This window comes from Manis pentadactyla, chromosome 11 (genome assembly GCF_030020395.1).
Source record: "Manis pentadactyla isolate mManPen7 chromosome 11, mManPen7.hap1, whole genome shotgun sequence".
NCBI classification, from domain to species: domain Eukaryota; kingdom Metazoa; phylum Chordata; class Mammalia; order Pholidota; family Manidae; genus Manis; species Manis pentadactyla.
In genome coordinates, this window is record NC_080029.1 from 26,826,950 (window position 1) to 26,848,869 (window position 21,920).

At 43.5% G+C, this 21,920-nt stretch overlaps 1 long non-coding RNA gene across 4 annotated transcripts in view; it reads right to left on the reverse strand.

The window, feature by feature from the left end:
* Positions 1 to 19,334, reverse strand: part of LOC118926389 (uncharacterized) — a 40,464-nt gene extending 21,130 nt beyond the window's left edge. For all 4 annotated transcript variants that reach the window (XR_008992442.1, XR_008992441.1, XR_005030441.2 and 1 more), the window contains exon 1: positions 18,353 to 19,334. This is a non-coding gene — a long non-coding RNA (uncharacterized LOC118926389). The remainder of the gene's footprint in view (positions 1 to 18,352) is intronic.
* Positions 19,335 to 21,920: the final 2,586 nt, after the last annotated feature.

Sequence of the window (21,920 nt, forward strand, 5' to 3'; positions counted from 1 at the left end):
ACAATACCTCTGCTCCTTTCCAGAGCTGCAACCAGAATCCAATAGGTTGGTAAGTTTGTTCAAGCTGCTGCCAGAGACCCCAGCCATATCGTCTTTGGTTACATGAACATCCAGCTCATAGGGCCTTTATGGGTCTATCACACTCAAGGCCTAAACGGCCTTGACTGCCCATTTTGTGGCAGTAAAAGCAGATACACATATCTCATCCCAGTCCCAACTGACATCCTTTCATACCAAATGGTGTAAGGGCTTCATATTTGTGCCAAGTGCAGGCTGAACACTCTTCGGTAACCTAAAAGACCCAAAAACTCCTGTAACAATGCCACAGTTGTAGGGATTTTATCTATGGCTGGACTTTATCTATGGTATAACTTAAGTCTTACCCAACCAGACAACCCCCAAGAATTTGAATGACAAACCAGGTCCCTGAAACCTGGTGCTGTTCACAGCCCATCCTTTCTGCTATAGATGTTGCAGCAGTCTAGGTGCTTCACATTCTAGATCTGTAAGAGAATCAGACGTGAGCATGATATCATCAATGTAATAGAACAGCTGCACTGTTGGCAGTTTCTCCCATGCTGCCAAATCCTGGGATACACAACTGTGACAGATGGTGGGACTGTGGATGTATCCCTGTGGAAGGACAGTGAAAGTCCATTGCCATCCTTCCCATGTGAAGGCAAATTGTTCCTGACTTTCCTTTTCTATGTCAATGGAAAAGAAGGTATTAGCAAGATCCACAATGCAATGATATGTTCCTAGTTCATGACTGAGAGTATCCATCAGGCCTGCAATAGAGGAGACAGCAGCATGCATGGGGGAGGCTTTATTCAATTATCTAATCCATTGTCTTACACCAGGAGCTGTCCAGCTTTTTTACTAGCCACACCAGGGAACTGAAAGGACAATGGATGGGCTTTATAATACCCACCTTCTCCAGTTCCTGGAGGGTTTCTCCAATTTCTTTATGCCCTCCAGGTACTTTGTATTGTTGGGTTTTAGTCACCTGCAAAGGCACAGGCAAAGCTACAGGTAGGTGCCTAGCATGTCCCCTCAGAACTGCCTTTACTACATGTATCCTCAGTCTGAACTCACCTGCAGTGGTCTGCAACCATAGACCCTGCAAGATATCTATTCCCAAAATATATTTCAAGATGGGAGAAATATACACAGTATACTCCTTTGGGGGTAGATGCCCTATTCCCCACAGGATTTGGGCTTGTTTCACTCTGATAACCTTACCCCTATATCCACCTATAACAGCAGGGGTCCCAGGGGTCTCAGGGCTGCCGTTAATCGGTGAACATGCAGCCCCTGTGTCTACAAAAGCCAGGACACATTGTTCGTTCACTGAGGACCAATGAACTGATATTTCAACATGTGGCCTCCAGTCCCCCCTGCACCCGGTACCTAAGGGTCAATACCTTGACCCTCCCTTCAGTCAAACCATATCCTCCAATCATCTTCCTATGTGGGTTCAGGCAAGTTCTGCCCCCTCTACAGCAGGAAATTTTGTAGACACACAGGCCAGACGTGTGGCTCCATCTCTGGTCTCTGCTTCTTTGTCCTCAGCTTCCAGAACCACTGCTCCAGTTTCAGTTGTTGCCACAGCTCCAGTAAGATTCTATTTGACTTTCCATCCAGTTTCTTTCTGTCTGCTTCTGCCCCTATTAAATCAACCCACATCTGGACCCTCATGACCTTCACAGAGCCCTTTAAATTCTTTCTCTGAGTGGCAGATAGTATTTCCTTCCATGCTTTCATTGCTTCAGCCTCTCCCAAGTCTGCTACCATACATGTAATCTCACTTATGGGCTTCCCGTAAGTAGGAGCAAGAATGGCCACTAGGAGCCCAAAGAGGGACATGAGCCATTTGAAGCACCACATTTCTCATTCCCACAGTAAAAGGCTCCTCATCTGGGCCATAATTCTCTGGACTAAAAATGACATTTTTCATGCCTAATTCCCATAACACCTGTTGAAGCTCAGCATATGTCTGCCATCTAGTGGAGGAAGTTGGTAAATCATCCTGATTGGGCCATACAGCATGAAGTGCAGCCATAATGCAATCAAGGAGAGAGTGATTTTTCTGGGGTCTGATGTGCATTTTGTAATCACTGCCTCAAGGCAGGATGAACTGTCAGGGAAGCCAGCTTTCCCATCTCTGATCCAGACAGAAGAACAATTCCATCCCCCACTATATCCCAAAGCCACAGGAACCAAGCTGATATTGACTCTGAGGGCTTCTACTGAAACCAAGAGCCCAAATCCACCAGCTCTGAGTATAGGGGCAAAGCACAGAGTGCTCCATGACCTGGGCAGGGGGATGCCCCTGTCCCAGAGGAACCTGCAGTTGCTGCATCTTTATTTTCTTGACTACTGGGTGGGGGTTTTCAATAGAGGAGGGGTCGGTGCTTCCAGCACCACCTCTTCATCCTTTCCTGGCCCCTCCTCCATTTCCAGGGCTGATGGCACCTTTCTTGCCACTCCCCTGAGTGCCTCTCTGCTACACCCCTTACCTTTCCTACAGTGCTTCACAGCAACACTAGCTCAGTCTTCAACCACACTCTTACCTTCACCTCAATACATCGCAGCTGATGTTCTCATTCTGTCTCTTCTTGTGCTTCTCTCAGGAGTACGCCCCTCTCCTTCATGGCCTTTGCCTCTTCCACAGCGCCTTGAAGTGCCACTCTCATTCTGCAAAGAATCTTTTACCTCCTCCACAGCATTCTGCAGCTCATGTGCTCGTGCTGCCTCATCTTGCGCTTCTTGTAGGGGTACGTCCTGCTCCCTCATGACCTTTACCCCTTCCACAGTGCCTCACAGCAATGCCATTTCATTTTTCAATAAATCTTTTATTTCCTCCACAGCACCTCACAGCCTGCATTCTTGTGCTGCCTTTTCTCGTATCAATGCTATTTCATTCTTCAACAAATCTACAGCACTTTGCAGCTCATGTTCTCATGCTGTCATTTCTCATGTCTCTCACAGGAGCACATTCTTCTCATCTGTAGCCTTTTTTAATACTGTGAGAAACAGTCAACCCATAGTTCCAGCTGCCCCGTGGGCACTCTATCTCTCAAAGGAACTCCTTATTATGCTGAGAGCCACCTCTACTGCCTCAGGGATCACCTCTACCTGCCCCCAGTCCTGGAGTGGGGCCCAGTCCTCTAGAAGGCAAGTCACCTCAGACCACATGCCGACTGAGGGATACTTGAATGTCTCTCCATCCATAGGGAAAGCCCACTGAAGCACCCTTCCCATGAGGGAAGCCTGTTCCATTTTTCAGTCTACAATGAATCCTGCTGATTATACCAGTTGTCTTACCTGAAGGTTTCAGCCCCAGGCAAGTTCACTGTGGATTCAGTGGGACCAAGAAATGACATGGGAACATTCTTGGAGTAAAAGGGTTTATAACCAGCTTTATTCTCCCCACAATAGGTTGAGCACTAGAATCACATCTGCATCCAGCAGTCTGCAGGTCCATAATCCACCTCTAACTCTGACTCGACCCAGGGGACCACATAGAGCTCTTTATAGTGACTCAGTAAATAATAGCTTATTGCCTACAGGTGTTGAAGCATTAGCATAGCAGTAGGCCAGTTACACCATCAAGTAGTTTAGGGTCAGGTGAGGATCATGGCCATAGGAACTTCCATTTTCCCCACATCCTCCTAGTCATATTGCATTTTGCCTTTCCAGTCCTTTTTCCCACTACTTTCCCAACATGTTAAGTTCTTTCTTCCCCCTCTTGCCACTGTAACCCACCTGGGAGAGGGGTTCAGATGCATCACCTGTTATCGGATGCTGCCAGCATCCCACCCAGACTCCCAGCACTAGGCTGGTGGACCATCCTCTGATGAGAGGTACAAAAAGCTGGCCCTCCTGCCTTAAGGTAGGTCAAATCTGTGCTGCCATCCACCCTCCAGAGCTCTCCACAGGACCAGGCGGAGGTTATATTTCTGCAGAACGTTATCTCTTCCCTTCTCCCGTCCTGTTTTTCACTTCCTCACAGACTTTTTTCCAGAGAGCACTCCCTCATAAATCACCTGCACAAGAATTTCTGTCACCCAATGGTAATGGTCATGTCTAAGAAACAGATAAAATCTTTAGCTGCTCAGCAGGTTCCTTGCTTCCAGGAAGCCTGATCTAAGACTCCCCTGTCATTTGGGAAGTCACCTTGAGGCAATGGCAGCCTCCACTTTATTTCCAGGCAGGCTATCCCAGAGATCACAGAACAGAAAGGCTCACAGTCCAGACTGAGATACTTGAATCACACCATTTATTTAATCAAGTCAAAACAGAGGGAGGGGAGGTGGAGCCAAGATGGTGGCATGAGTAGAGCAGCGGAAATCTCCTCCCAAAACCACATATATTTATGAAAATATAACAAAGACGACTCTTCCTAGAAGAGAGATCAGAAGACGCAGGACAACATCCAGACCACATCCACACCTGCGAGAACCCAGCGCCTCACGAAGGGGGTAAGATACAAGCCCCAGCCTGGCGGGATCTGAACATCCCACACCCCAGCTCCACACGGGAGGAGAGGAGTCCGAGCGGGGAGGAAGAGGGAGCCAAGGACTGCTAAACACCCAGCCCTAGCCATCCGGACCAGAGCACAGACACAGTGCATGCGTGGGGTCCTGGATACTAGGGAAACAGGACAGTAAGACCTGTGAGTGGGTCCCTGTGGCTGGCACCCTGGGGACAAAGAAAAGAGAGTGCTTTTTGGAAGTCTTAAAGGGACAGGGACCCCAAAACCAGACGGAAGCGTCCTGGGACACTTAGTCCAGCAGCAGGGAATCTGGGGTACTCTGGGCACTCTAACCCCTGGGCAGCAGGGAGCACGGATGCCCCTCACGGAGATAAATAGCCTCCCTGCCGTTCCCCCTCCAACGCAGCTCCACCATATGGAGCAGCAGCCCAAGGCAGCCCACGCCCACAGCAGGCCACGCCCACAGCAACAGTGGAGATAAACTCCATAGCAGCCCGGCAGGAAGCAGAAGCCCTGTCTGCGCGCAGCTGCCCAGCACAAGCCACTAGAGGTCGCTGTTCTCCCAGGAGAGGAGGGCCACAAACCAACAAGAAAGGAAGTCCTTCCAGCTGTCACTCATGCCAGCTCTGCAAACTATCTCTATCGCCATGAAAAGGCAAAATTTCAGGCAGACAAATATCACAGAGACAACACCTGAGAAGGAGACAGACCTAAGCAGTCTTCCTGAAAAAGAATTCAAAATAAAAATCATAAACATGCTGATAGAGATGCAGAGAAATATACAAGAGCTAAGGGATGAAGTCTGGAGGGAGATCACAGATGCCAGAAAGGAGATTACAGACTCCCGGAAAAAGATTACAGAAGTGAAACAAACTCTGGAAGGATTTAAAAGCAGAATGGATAAGATGCAGAGGCCATTGATGGAATAGAAACCAGAGAACAGGAACGTATAGAAGCTGACGCAGAGAGAGATAAAAGGATCTCCAGGAATGAAACAATATTAAGAGAACTGTGTGACCAATCCAAAAGGAACAATATCCGTATTATAGGGGTACCAGAAGAAGAGAGAGAAAAAGGGATAGAAAGTGTCTTTGAGGAAATAATTGCTGAAAACTTCCCCAAACTGGGGGAGGAAATAATTGAACAGACCACGGAAATACACAGAACTCCCAACAGAAAGGACCCAAGGAGGACAACACCAAGACACATAATAATTAAAATGGCAAAGATCAAGGACAAGAGTTTTAAAGGCAGCTAAAGAGAAAAAGGTCACCTATAAAGGAAAACCCATCAGGCTATCATCAGACTTCTCAATAGAAACCTTACAGGCCAGAAGAGAATGGCATGATATATTTAATGCAATGAAACAGAAGGGCCTTGAACCAAGGATACTGTATCCAGCACAATTATCATTTAAATATGAAGGAGTGATTAAACAATTCCCAGACAAGCAAAAGTTGAGGGAATTTGCTTCCCACAAACCACCTCTACAGGGTATTTTAGAGGGACTGTTCTAGACTGGAGCACTCCTAAGACTAAACAGATGTCACCAGAGAAAATGAAATCACAGCAAAGAAAGCAGACCAACCAAATACTAACTAAAGGCAAAAAATAAAATCAACTACCCACTAAAAGCAGTTAAAGGAAACATGAAAGAGCACAGAATAAAATAACCAATATATAAAGAATGGAGGAGGAGGAATAAGAAGGGAGAGAAGAAAAGAATCTCCAGACAGTGTATATAACAGCTCAATAAGCGAGCTAAGTTAGGCAGTAAGATACTAAAGAGGCTAACCTTGAACCTTTGGTAACCACGAATCTAAAGCCTGCAATGGCAATAAGTACATATCTTTCAATAGTCACCCTAAATGTAAATGGACTGAATGCACCAATCAAAAGACACAGAGTAATAGAATGGATAAAAAAGCAAGACCCATCTATATGCTGCTTACAAGAAACTCACCTCAAACCCAAAGACATGTACTGACTAAAAGTCAAGGGATGGAAAAACATATTTCAGGCAAACAACGGCGAGAAGAAAGCAGGGGTTGCAGTACTAATATCAGACAAAATAGACTTCAAAACAAAGAAAGTAACAAGAGATAAAGAAGGACATTACATAATGATAAAGGGCTCAGTCCAAAAAGAGGATATAACCATTCTAAATATATATGCACCCAACACAGGAGCACCAGCATATGTGAAACAAATATTAAGAGAACTAAAGGGGGAAATAGAATGCAATGCATTCATTTTAGGAGACTTCAACACACCACTCACCCCAAAGGATAGATCCACCGGGCAGAAAATAAGTAAGGACACGGAAGCACTGAACAACACAGTAGAGCAGATGGACCTAATAGACATCTATAGAACTCTACATCCAAAAGCAACAGGATATACATTCTTCTCAAGTGCACATGGAACATTCTCCAGAATAGACCACATACTAGCTCACAAAAAGAGCCTCAGTAAATTCCAAAATATTGAAATTCTACCAACCAACTTTTCAGACCACAAAGGTATAAAACTAGAAATAAATTCTACAAAGAAAACAAAAAGGCTCACAAACACATGGAGGCTTAACAACATGCTCCTAAATAATCAATGGATCAATGAACAAATTAAAATAGAGATCAAGGAATATATGGAAACAAATGACAACAACAACACAAAGCCCCAAATTCTGTGGGACGCAGTGAAAGCAGTCTTAAGAGGAAAGTATATAGCGATCCACACACACTTGAAGAAGGAAGAACAATCCCAAATAGTCTAACATCACAATTATCGAAACTGGAAAAAAGAAGAACAAATGAGGCCTAAAGTCAGCAGAAGGAGGGACATAATAAAGATCAGAGAAGAAATAAACAAAATTGAGAAGAATAAAACAATAGAAAAAATCAATGAAACCAAGAGCTGGTTCTTTGAGAAAATAAACAAAATAGATAAGCCTCTAGCCAAACTTATTAAGAGAAAAAGAGAATCAACACACATCAACAGAATCAGAAATGAGAATGGAAAAATCATGACAGACTCCACAGAAATACAAAGAATTATTAAAGACCACTATGAAAACCTATATGCCAACAAGCTGGAAAACCTAGAAGAAATGGACAACTTCCTAGAAAAATACAACCTTCCAAGACTGACCAAGGAAGAAACACAAAAGTTAAACAAACCAATTACGAGCAAAGAAATTGAAATGGTAATCAAAAAACTACCCAAGAACACAACCCCCGGGCCAGATGGATTTACCTCGGAATTTTATCAGACACACAGAGAAGACATAATACCCATTCTCTTTAAAGTTTTCCAAAAAAAAAAGAAGAGGAGGGAACACTCCTAAACTCATTCTATGAAGCCAACATCACCCTAATACCAAAACCAGGCAAAGACCCCACCAAAAAAGAAAATTACAGACCAATATCCCTGATGAATGTAGTTGCAAAAATACTCAATAAAATATTAGCAAACCGAATTCAAAAATACATCAAAAGGATCATACACCATGACCAAGTGGGATTCATCCCAGGGATGCAAGGATGGTACAACATTTGAAAATCCATCAACATCATCCACCTCATCAACAAAAAGAAGGACAAAAACCACATGATCATCTCCATAGATGCTGAAAAAGCATTCAACAAAATTCAACATCCATTCATGATAAAAACTCTCAGCAAAATGGGTATAGAGGGCAAGTACCTCAACATAATAAAGGCCATATATGATAAACCCACAGCCAACATCATACTGAACAGCGAGAAGCTGAAAGCTTTTCCTCTGAGATCGGGAACTAGACAGGGATGCCCACTCTCCCCACTGTTATTTAACATAGTACTGGAGGTTCTAGCCATGGCAATCAGACAAAACAAAGAAATGCAAGGAATCCAGATTGGTAAAGAAGAAGTTAAACTGTCACTATTTGCAGATGACATGATATTGTACATAAAAAACCCTAAAGACTCCACTCCAAAACTACTAGAACTGATATCAGAATACAGCAAAGTTGCAGGATACAAAATTAACACACAGAAATCTGTGGCTTTCCTATACACTAACAATGAACCAATAGAAAGAGAAATCAGGAAAACAACTCCATTCACAATTGCATCAAAAAGAATAAAAGACCTAGGAATAAACCTAACCAAAGAAGTGAAAGATCTATACCCTGAAAACTACAAGTCACTCTTAAGAGAAATTAAAGGGGACACTAACAAATGGAAACTCATCCCATGCTCATGGTTAGGAAGAATTAATATTGTCAAAAATGGCCATCCTGCCCAAAGCAATATACAGATTTGATGCAATCCCTATCAAATTACCAGCAACATTCTTCAATGAACTGGAACAAATAGTTCAAAAATTCATATGGAAACACCAAAGACCCTGAATAGCCAAAGCAATCCTGAGAAAGAAGAATAAAGTGGGGGGGATCTCACTCCCCAACTTCAAGCTCTACTACAAAGCCATAGTAATCAAGACAATTTGGTACTGGCACAATAACAGAGCCACAGACCAGTGGAACAGATTAGAGACTCCAGACATTAATCCAAACATATATGGTCAATTAATATTTGATAAAGGAGCCATGGACATACAATGGGGAAATGACAGTCTCTTCAACAGATGGTGCTGGCAAAACTGGACAGCTACATGTAAGAGAATGAAACTGGATCATTGTCTAACCCCATACACAAAAGTAAATTTGAAATGGATCAAAGACCTGAATGTAAGTCATGAAACCATAAAACTTTTAGGAAAAAACATAGGCAAAAATCTCTTAGACATAAACATGAGTGACCTCTTCTTGAACATATCTCCCCGGGCAAGGAAAACAAAAACAAAAATGAACAAGTGGGACTATATGAAGCTGAAAAGCTTCTGTACAGCAAAAGACACCATTAATAGAACAAAAACGTACCCTACAGTATGGGAGAATATATTTGTAAATGACAGATCCGATAAAGGTTTGACATCCAAAATATATAAAGAGCTCACCCACCTCAACAAACAAAAACCAAATAATCCAATTAAAAAATGGGCAGAGGAACTGAACAGACAGTTCTCCAAAAAAGAAATTCAGATGGCCAACAGACACATGAAAAGATGCTCCACATCGCTAATTATCAGAGAAATGCAAATTAAAACCACAATGAGGTATCACCTCACACCAGTAAGGCTGACTACCATCCAAAAGACAAACAACAACAAATGTTGGTGAGGTTGTGGAGAAAGGTGAACCCTCCTACACTGCTGGTGGGAATGTAAATTAGTTCAACCATCGTGGAAAGCAGTATGGAGGTTCCTCAAAATGCTCAAAATAGACTTACCATTTGACCCAGGAATTACACTCCTAGGAATTTACCCTAAGAATGCAGCACTCAAGTTTGAAAAAGACAGATGCACCCCTATGTTTATCGCAGCACTATTTACAATAGCCAAGAATTGGAAGCAACCTAAGTGTCCATCAGTAGATGAATGGATAAAGAAGATGTGGTACATATACACAATGGAATATTATTCAACCATAAGAAGAAAACAAATCCTACCATTTTCAACAACATGGATGGAGCTAGAGGGTATTATGCTCAGTGAAATAAGCCAAGCGGAGAAAGACAAATACCAAATGATTTCACTCATCTGTGGAGTATAAGAACAAAGGAAAAACTGAAGGAACAAAACAGCAGCAGAATCACAGAACCCAAGAATGGACTAACAGGTACCAAAGGGAAAGGGACTGGGGAGGATGGGTGGGTAGGGAGGGATAAGGGGGGTAGAAGAAATGGGGTATTATGATTAGCATGCATAATGGGGGGGGAGAAAGGGGAGGGCTGTACAACACAGAGAAGACAAGTAGTGATTCTACAACATTTTGCTATGCTGATGGACAGTGACTGTAATGGGGTTTGTGGGGGGGACCTGGTATAGGGGAGAGCCTAGTAAACATAATATTCTTCATGTAATTGTAGATTAATGATAACAAAAAAAAGAGAAAGAAAAGGGGGATTACTCCCCGATAGGATAAAACTAACTGCAAATCAATGATTAATGCATGCTTTACATATCCTTAATTTTGATCATTTAAAGGGTGTCAGATGATCAGCTATGGAAGTACATTTTTCTGATAATATTCCTTTCTCTTAAAAAAAAAAAAAGCAGTTCCTGTGTGGTGACCTCCAATAGGTTCTTCACAATGGTATAAAGGTCATATCGAAGTGTGGGCAAAGGGTTTGTTTGTGTTTATACAGAGGATCAAAGCCTAATTTGGCTATCCAGAAAATGAATTAAGATACGATATGAAGAAGAACTTCCAACATCAACATCCTCTGGAAGAGTCATTCCAGAAGATGGTCATCAAAAAACTTCAACAAAGATCCTGGCGCTGTTGCAGTTGTAGCTGTATTCATCCCACCGGTTCCTGGGCTTGCCATTGGAATGAAGAAGGAGATATCTAAGCTGGCCTGTGCATACAGTAAAACAACAAATCTGACTGGATCTATACTGTCGGAACTCAACCAAGAATTAGGAGAAGTGCAAGTTGCAGCGCTCCAAAATCTTGCGACTACAGACTATCTACTGTTAAAAGAACATATGGGATGTGAACAGTTCCCAGGAATGTGTTGTTTTAATTTGTCTGATTTTTCTCAAAATATTCAAATTCAGTTAGACAATATCCATCATATCATTGATAAGTTTTCACAAATGCCTAGGGTGCCTAACTGGTTTTCTTGGTTTCACTGGATATGGCTGGTAATTGTAGGTCTGCTTTTGTTATGTAGCTGTATTCCTATTCTGTGAAAGTGCATACGCAATTTAATTAGTAGTTTAAAACCTATACATGCTGAAGTTACTCTACAAGAAGATATGTCAAAGAAATAATCAATCTTCCCATGTTTTCTTCCGCCTGCTACTTCTATAGCTTTTCTTCTTCCTTCCTAATTACAACCCTTTAGTAGAATTCATGCCTCATATCAAAATTACCGAGTATCATAATTCTTCCAAGTGGTAAAGATACCTCAAGACAAATGCTGGGCATAGGAGCCACAGGGCATAAATCTGCAAAGAAGTAGAAAGCTAACCTTTTCAAAGAATATTTCTTCTCTCTCACTTACCAACTTTACATTTCCCTGTATGGCCCCGGAAGATGACTGGTTAGCCAGAGACGGGTAAGATTCCTCAAGGGAGGAACAGCCTAAGACAGGCACAGTCGCAGGGGGGCCATCAGTTGAGAAATTGGGGATCAACAGAGGTGAGGCTTAGAACCTTGCCCCCCCTGTTTTGAGAGAAATCTTCTGCATCCGTGGATGTTTTGTTGCCCTTGTCTAGCTTAGATTAATACTTAGTCTATAGGCACAGACCTGATCATCTACATTTGCCCTCTTACAGCACTAAATTATGTTTTCTACCTTTATCTTGCATCTACCTACCAATTCAGCATTTTATTAAATAATAATAATAATAATAATAAGGGAGAAATGTGGGATTCACCTATAAATCAAGTATAAAAATCAAACGACTAATCATATCTGACTTGATTGTTCATGATGCGTGATCAAAACTGCAAGTTTCTGTGACATGACTGCCCTTGTACTGTTCACCATGTAAGAACTTATTCACTATGTAAGACCTTGTTCACCATGTAAGAACTTGTTTGTTACGCTTCAGAAGATTGGAGACTGTTGAGATATAGGCTTGGGGTTGATTAATGGTTGTGCATTGAGTCCCCTATACAGAATTTTATTGTTGTTAACAACCATTTGATCAATAAATATGAGAGATGCCCTCTCAAAAAAAAAAAAAACAGAGGGAGAAGCAAGGGGAAAGGGATGACACAGGTGAACACACTTAGGACAAATACAGGCAGGTGGAAGACTCCCCCTACCTGAGTCCAGGGGTTTCACAACATTCATATACCTTGTTCTCTCTCTGCCACAGCTGCCTTCCTTCCTGATGGTGCAGCTCCAAGGGTCAGAGTTGAGGAAAAGCCAAGGGGAACAAGTGGAAAGCAGTATCTGTAGTAAACACACCACTGCCTCTTATTGCAAAGACTTGGGGGCACGCACACCTGTTCCCACTGCAGCTCCCCAGTAAACCTGCTGAGCAGCTAAGGATTTGATCTGTTTCCTGGACATGAGTGTGACCATTGGGTGGCCAATGTAGGAGTGACATTGCTTCAATCTGGAGAAGACATGATTCATGCCTTCTAAGTATATAAAGTCTACTTGATCTTTTCACTCCTCTCTATAAGTAACACTCTCATTTCTTCCATCATTCTATGTTCAACCCAAATACAGTCTATTTATTTTCTCATTGTCTAAGAAATCTCATATATGACTTGCTTCTATACTTAATTTCTCTGATTCTCTATAGCAAAAATGAATATTCTTAAATAACACAGCAAACACAAGGCAGTTATTTTTTCCAGAATTACGATCTCCTCCTCATTGGTCCCCATAGCTCTTGGTGTCACCCCTATTTTAAAACCACATTCTTTAGTAAGGGAACTAGGATTCAACTCAGAATTTGAGGCTTGCTCCACTTCTAAATCTGATGTACATACAATTGTGCCACGTAACGTGTTGTCTGGGAACATGGCTTATCTCCACTGCAGATGGAAGGGACCCTGTATTTCATGCCACCTCTCTCTCTCCCTCATTTTCGCTCTTCCAAACACACACACACACACACACACACACACACACACACACACACAGAGTGCTTGCCCACGATGGGCCCTTGAATTATGTTTGTGGGTTCCAAGTGAACCCATTATCACTTAAGAGAGAGCACTGTCAGTTTGCTTTCCTGCATCATCATCATTTGACTTAAAAAGCCAGAGAAGAGACACAAGCTTCTCCCTCCAGCAAAGCTCTGAACAGAGCACGTGCTAAATCCTGGTTTTCATTTGCCAGATTCAGACTGTGAACACCAGAGTCCTGATGTCTCTCCAGATTCAAGAAAGCAAAATCCTGCCCCCATGCGACTGTAAATCCAGGAGCATCTGTCCCTTTCCAGTGGGTCCAGCCATCACAGCACTAAAGTTGAGCTTTTATATGTGAATAGAGCTTGCCAAATTCCCAGAATAGCCATGGCAGGAAATTGAATAACGCGGTAAAAGTGTGTCCCTGTACTACACCCTTAATACTGGAAAAGAGGGGGAGATAGGGCCCATTAAGAAATAAAAATCTTACTGTTGGCCTGTCAAGCTCATACACAGAGCTTTACTCTAGTTCAAGTCACCAGTTCCGAGCCACCCACACAGAAGTAACCAAAGGCAGGGATTTGACAACTCCCCTGCTCCACTAAATAACTTCAAGCTACTCAGAAGGTGCAGGGTCTTTGTTTAGCCATTCTGACTGTCACATGTGGTCACCCTTTCCCATTTAGTGGGGAAACTGCTCCCTTTCACACTTTTTCCCTTATTTTCTCTATCACTTAGGATGCTTTTGGATAACAATGACAACAGCAGCTAACATTTATGGAGTCACAGGTTGGGTCTGTGGGATGCAAACTCCGAGACCAGCAGGCAGGATGTGCTCCATGAGTCAATACCTATAGAAAAAGAGGGAAACGAAGCAGGGATGTGGGGCAGAGGAAGAGGGAGAAGTTGAACTGAAGTGAAAGCCCAACAAAGGCCTCCATCAACCCCATGGAGAGCTCTAGAACTGGAGACCTTTCAGAGTGGTCCTGAGTTGAGGCAAGCGGCTGAGGCAAGGGGTTCAGGCCTTCCTAGCTCCTCATAGATCAGCCATTGGATGCAGGCTGCCCCCAGAAAGAAGCCATGGCCTTGGGAATTGTAGTCATCTTCAAATGGGACAATCCTTGTAAAGGATTGGCAGCTAAGCACTCCCAGTAGCTGGGGGAATAAGTCCTCTATTCCCAGTATGATCTGGGCAGACATCACACCTCCCATAAGCACTTACTACATGCCAGGTATTGTCCTACACCTTTCACATTATCTCATTTAATTCTTGCAGCAATCCTATGAGGCTGGCACTTGAATTATCTCCTATTTGTATGTGGAAACTGGTGCACAGAGAGGTAAGTTTACCTAGTGTCACACAGCTAAGGAGTGGTGGAGCCAGGATTTGAACTCTGGCAGTCTGACTCTGATGATCATTTACCCACACTCCTCCCATGCTATGAAAAGAAAAGCCAACAAAACTAAACTGGGAATTTTCCCAAGCATGGAGAACAGTATCCAGCACCTAACAAGCAATCAAAAATGTTTTAAATGAATGAACTGGTTCACAAAAGGAAAAATCCAGTGCCATGGGTTTCAAGAGCAATCAGGAGTCCGGCTCCACTTCTCTGCTCTCTGTCCTCTTGCATGTGTTGGCTTTGTCCTCAGGATGGCTTCTGTCAAGGTCACAAGATGGACTTTGGGCTACCTGCATTTGTGTCTGCACCAGGAGGGGAGAGAACTTCACTTCTGTAGCCATCAGAAAACTCAAGCATCACAGTTGACACTTCACAGTCGGAACCAATCACTGAGGCAGAAGAATTGATATGCTGATTGGCTTAGGACACAAGGGAACACCCTTGATATGTACCCAAACCCAGGAGAATCTGGTGTTGTTAGGAAGGGAGGAGAAGAGGAATAGATACTGAGAAGGAAACCAATGACCATCCACTACCCTCTTCATCCCATGGGCCTCCAAGCCCTTGAGCCCCTTCGCTCTCCTCCCCAGGGTCTGGCTCACCTTCTCCTCATCCCCGGCCTACATGTTCCTCATCCCTGCAGCTGAGGGTTTGAGAAGTGGATTACTCTCAGATCCTACGGGAGAAGGGGAACAAGAGGAAAGCAGCCCCACTGAGTGGGGTCTGGGCTTGGGATAAAGTATATATATCAGATTCTTGATGCAATTAGATTAACCTCTTTGCAGACCCTCAGACAAGCCCATCTGGCCGCACTATCTAAAATACACCTCACTCTCTCTCCCTCTCCCTGCTTTATTTCCTTCATAGTGCTTATCTCTTTCTGGACTTGTATTATTTTATGTTTATTTAGTTGTCTGCAGAAAATATCTGATCCACAGACACTGGCCATCTCTAGGTGGTCCCCCGTTTGAGAGAGAACAGATCAATGAAATCCTTTTGTCTACACACATTTCAGAAATGTAATAAGGAAGATTTTGACAGCAATCCTTTTCAATTCTTAATAATTATTAAACTGATAAAAATCACACATACTCTACAAGGTCAGCCATGACCAGCTCACCTCAGCGAATATTTTAATTAAGGGTGCTGATTGTCTTAGACAACACATGTTCACGATGTCCACAGGCTCTTCATCACAATTCTACCATTTCTCACATGGTGATCTGGGGCTACCAATTAAGAAAAGACTGGAAGATCACAGAATTTGAAACCTATCTCCCTAGATTCAAATCCCAGCACCAGCTCCTAGTGTCTGGGGGGTGTCGAGGGCAAGTTGATAGATCTCTCTAAGTCTCCATTTCCTCGTGTATAAAATGAGGATACTATTACTCACTCCTGCATGGACTTTTGTGAAGATGAATGAGTTATTCTCTGTAAAGCACTGAGGGGAGTGTGTGGCTCGTAATAAACACCATGTGTTTGCTGTTGGCATATCTGGTCTTCAGGGTAGAGGAAATCAGTCATCATGAAAGTCTCCCTCATTTTTGCAACTCACATGCACATCATAACAGAAACATACAACACACACTACATATCCATAACACATGCAATATACAACACACATAGAACAAAACATGTAAGACACACAACACACATAGACATTCTTTAAAAAGCCAAGCATTGTTTCATATCCACAGTTGGTGGTCACATCCAATGTTAGAGCCAAATCCTTGTTAACCCACACTCAGTGCTCATTGCTCTTCCCCATTTTATGTCATTGTGACATCAGGCAATGTCATGATAAAGCAATTTACTAATTGCTCTCAAGGCAGAATATTCTTTACCAATTTTGTTTCATAAGCTTCTCAGCAATACTGTCTTCTCCAGTGCAGAATGGCCTTTTCATGCAAAGTTTTGGAGTCAAATACACATGAGTCCCACTACTGACATTACTACTTACCAGCTGTGTGACTTGGGGCCCACTGCTAAACTTCTCTAGCCGTAACCTTCTTCTCATTTTATGGGTGAAGAAACAGAGAACCAGAAAGAAACTGCTGAACATAAGCCTCATGTTGTTATCTATAAAAAAGATTCACCTTGCATGGTTCTTACAAGGAATGAAAAGACATGCTACATTTAGATTACTGCTTAGCACATACTAATAAATGCTAATACAGCATGCTGGGTGAGTGGTGGTGATGAATGGTGCATTTCTTTAAATGGGTAGCGGGGAAGTTGCCTTGGATAAATTGTTGACAGTTGATGGGACTCTCTAATAGTGACTTGAGTCCCACCCATGCATTAAGTTCCAGATCCCATAAACTTCCACCCAGCACTGTGTTGTAACTGTACCATTTCCCTTCAAGAAATTTGAGAGGTGATGTTTTGACATTGTTTCATTTCATTTCATTTCCTCCAGAAGGGTGGGCTTAACTTGTTTCTCAATGTAGGCAGAGCAAAATGGAGAAGTGTTTTAAATCGCTGTGATAGTCCAAAATGGTCTTACCTCTGGCCCCTAAGAATGACTCCAAAATTCTCTTCTACTCTCCTGAAGTATTTGGGCTTCCTGTAATTCCTCTAATTGCCAAATATAATCCTTAATTTCCTCCAAATCTCCCCCTTTGTCCTTTCATCTTGCCCCTAGGCATTTGGGTAACTTAACAATTAATTTTTAAATAATATCTTACTCATTTTTCATATTCTTATGGTGCATTTCTGCTCGCTAAGTGCTTTCACATCCTTTCCTTTCTTCATTTTTGGCTGAAGCAAGACATAAGTCCACTCGAAGGATGACAAGCTGAGGGTCAGAGATGTGAACCAACAAGTCCTGGATGTCAGCCTTCAAGAAAATGCCACTGTCTCCTGGTACAAGATGACAATCTTTAACTGACAGACTTTTTTTTTTTAATTGTGGTAAAATATACATGACATAGAATTTACCATTTTAACCATTTTGAAGTGAACGGTTCAGCAGCATTAAGTACATTCTCATTGTTGTGCAACCATCACCACCATCCCAGCACCCTTTTCGTTTTCCCAAGCTGAAACTCTGAACCCTGAAACACTGAATCTCCATCTTCCCCTCCCCCAGCCCCTCGCTACCACCATTCCACTTTGCGAATCTATGAATGTGACTGTGCAGGAAATCAGAATCATCATGTAAGAGGAATCATCCAGGAGTTGCCCTTTTGTATGACATACACTTTTGCAGCAAGATTTCTGAAGAAAGGTACCAAGATTATTTTCCCCACTACATTTGCTCTGGCTAGTGTTGCCCACTAGCCAGAGGGTACCTATTCTTTACCCTAAAGAAACCCACCTTCAAGGACATAAACACCTTTCAGGCCCTGCCCTGCAAAGCAGATGTTTTCCAATGTTTTGTTTTATACTGAATGCTGTTCATTCCTCATGCCCTCCAGATAATTCCTTGAATTGTGGTCACGAGAAAAAAGAAAGCTCCTGGAAAAAGACATAAGACGTTTTCAAGCTCCACCTCTAAGATTCCCACAGGCCTCGCTCTCCTCCACTGGCGGCTGTGTGAGCATGTGTTGTTTTTTGGTTTTTGTTTTAAAGAACTCTGTGATCCATTTCAATTCATGTTTTGCCCAGAAAGCTAACACAGCTGCAAATCCTTTCTGCCCGGAAAGCTTTCCAGACTTTGCAGAGGCCGCTTTGTGGTTCAGTGGCCCCTTCCCTCCCTCTCAAGCTAGCCAGGCTCTCCAAGCCCACTGACCCCCGCAGGCCACCTACCTGCCACCTCCTCAGAGAAGGCAATGCTCTCTGCAAGTTGCCACGCCTTCTCCGGGGTTTCTGCTACTTGGAGAAGCACAGGCCCCCCTCTTGGGGTTTCCCCCTCAGAGAACTGGCTCGGCTCCGCGCTGGTAAACGGACTGGCCATCGCCACGACAACGACCTGGCCCAGAGCCTGGATGACGCCGGCCTGACTCCCCTCCCAGCCTCACCCAAGTCTGTTTGTTTGAGTTCCAGCAGCTTTTGTTGGGCTTCGTTGTGCTTGTCAGTTGGAGGCAGCTCCATGGCTGACTGGCTGTAGGGGACTTGGGATACCGGGAAGTCAGCTCCATGCCCGGGCAGGAATTTCCTGGCACCCTGAGGAATTTCCTCATCATATTAACAAGACCAGAAGAGCCCTTCAGGCGAGGCAGAGCCCACAGGAAGCTGGGGCACCAGATAATCCCCTAATGCTCGGACCCCGCAGCTGACTCCAATCAAGGGCACTATTACTAACCCCTGTTGGCTTGGTTTTGCCCTACCCATGACAAAAGGCCAGCCTGTTGTTTGATAAAACTAAAAACGCCATACAACATGTTGACAGAACAGTCCAGCTGTGCGGAAACACCAACAATAACTCACTCCAGGAAGGAGAAGAAACAATATGAGGACTTTGAGGAATAGTTTAAGTGAATGTGGTGAGAGACACCCAAGTGAAGATTCACCTCAACATTTGGGGAAGTTTTGCTTCTATTATTTGGATAACTGTATAAGCAGGAATCTGAAACATTGTGACTAATCTGAAAACACACCTTCTAGCTTTTTGTCATTTCATCAGGCTTTTATCTCCCGAATAACCCATTGAATAACTTGCTTAGACTCTGGGGCTTTTGAGTTTACCTCAGACCCTCTGATTTTTGTTATAAAAGATGCTTCTCATGTGTGGCCCTTTGAAGCTGTATCAGGGCAGCCTCATCGCCTCATCTGTACAATGGGAGTCGATAATGGCAGGCAGCCAGGCTGTAGAGTACTTAGCTCAGCCCTGGCATTGACTGAGCTACTATCATCATCATTAACTCCCACCTAAGTCTTTTTTCTGAGAATCCTGACACTTTGCAAGAATTACACCATTGATTCATTTAACAAATACTCAATGGGCCAGGCCCTGTGCTAGCCATTAGGGATAAAATGATAGACAAAAGGAGACACAGAACCAGCCCTTTGGTAGCTTCTGGACTAGTGAAGGAGACAGATAATAGTCAAAATAACCACACAATATGTAAAATTACATCTGTGTTGTATGAGTGAAAGCATCTCAGAACCTCCAGACCAGCCCATACCCAGCTGAATAGGAGAAAGGACATCAGTCTTCACCACATTGAGCTAAATTTCCCAGGCATTTCCTGCCTTAATTCCTGGCCTGCAAAATCATGAGGTATAATAATTCGATTGTTGTTTTAGCTCCCTGAAAATAAAAATAATTACTGCTTTACTATGTGCCTAAAGCATTAAGAGAGGAAAGAAACTACATTTCAGCTTCTTCCTAGTTAAGCTACTGGTGTTAAAGTGGGTTTAGATATAAGAATTTAGAATGAAATTATTTGGCTGCCTAAATTCTAAGGCTTAAAGCAAAATTTAGGGAGGCAAAGTCTCAATCCACAGTCGTGCAGAAAGGTCCCTTTGGTTCCTTACAGCAAACCTTGTTTCGCTGAAGAGCACCCTCTTCTGGCTCAGGGCCCTTCCTCCAGCCACACTGCCTCATGCTGCTGCTGCTCTTAAAGACATTTGTGCATTATGACGTCTGTTCCTTCATCAAAGCAGTATAGAGTACCCAGGCCCCCGAGATTCAGCCTGAATCAGAGGAGGCTCCCATCCTTGTGGGACTGACAGTTATTTGCACTTCCTGACCTCTCTGAGAGTGCAGGGCAAGCTTCAGAACTCCCATTTGATAGATGAGGAATTGAGACAAAGGAGAGATAACACTGCCACATTATTGATAATTTAGGACTAGATTTCAGGGCTCAAGAAACCAGGATACCCCACCTCCACATCTTTGTGGCTTCGGGTGCTTTTTCCCTGCCACTTCATCTCTGCAATGACTGTTTCTCCAAAGCTGGCCTCCAGTCTCCCTCTTCCCTAACACCCTCCAGGAGCCCCTGACATCTTGCCCCCACATCCACCCCCACAGCCTTGACACTGTAACATACATTTGGGAACTTATACCCAGGCAGGCACCTTATTGCATAGCCTGTCACATCAAGGGCACAGTCTGTGGAAGGGATCAGACAGGCCCGGGGTTCAAACCTCAGATCTGCCACCTACTGGCCTTCTCAGGGGTACAACGTGGATAGTGATTCCCACCTAAACAGAGCTGTTGTGAAACTAAATGATATGTTTAAAGCCCTTGGCATATAGTAAACGGCACATTATATGTCTAATGTTTAACATGGTCAACCTGGTCACCTGTTTAAAACGCAATACAGCCTTCAAGCCATCCAGTACAGCCCTGGGCACCTGTAGAGAGCAGGGCTGATACAGGAGGCATGGTGCCTAGGGCCCACGATACTTTTTAGGAACCCACAGAAATGTTTTAATTTCTTTTAAAAACCAGAAGAAAAAAAATTAACCTGTACATCGAAAAAATGACTTAATATATTAGTATTAATATATTCATCTTTATATCAATGCAGTAAAAAAAATAAAATTTGAATTAATTTTTATAGAGAAAGGGGCCCACAAAGGCCAAAGTGGCTAAGGACCACAAAAGTCATAATGCAGCTCTGCTGAAGAAAGGCCTCCGCTATTAAAAAAAAAAAAAGTGAGAAAAGGGAACAATGGCAAAAGAAGAAAAAGTTAAGGGTTCCTCCCAACCCTGGCATCCTGTTCCAAGAGTTTCTTTCGCCTTCTCACTACAGGGACCCTGGGCAGAGTGTATTCCTAAGAGCACATTTCCTAACGCTATCAGAATCTGTGTGCCCATCTGCTTTTAGCAGAAGGTTTATTTTTCCCCCTAAGAATTTTGTTTCACAACGCACGCAGCGGTGTTTGGCTACTTGGTCAAGGGTTGTCATGCCTCTCGATGGGCGACAGAGGGCGCAGCGACCCAAGTTTACGCGAGGGAATCACTACAGCGGGCGAGAGCAGAGAGAGGCTGTAGTCTGAACTCCCTGCTCAGAGCGGGCCCTGCACCAAGATCATGGGAATGACCCCGGAGCTTGTTAGAGATGCAGAGTCTTGGACCCGATCCTAAGGAGAACCAAGGACCCTCGGAATCAGAATTCACATGGTGAGATGCCCAGGTCACTTATAGACACATGAAGATTTGAGAGGTGCTGTTTTTTTAAAAATTAAAATATAACCATTCGATTTAAAGTTTCTAGACTTAGAGATGCCTGCTTCCTCAAGGGAAAGAGGGATGGGAGAGGAGCTGGCTAAGTCGTCCCTCACAGCCCCCAAATCTCCTGTTCCTTCAACCAGGCAGCATCAATCAAGAGGGATTAAGCCATAGGAGGAGGTGTGAGAGCACTGTGCCAGTCACAGATGAACTGGCTGCTTTTCTTCTATTTCAGTGACTGCTCATGAGTGTCTA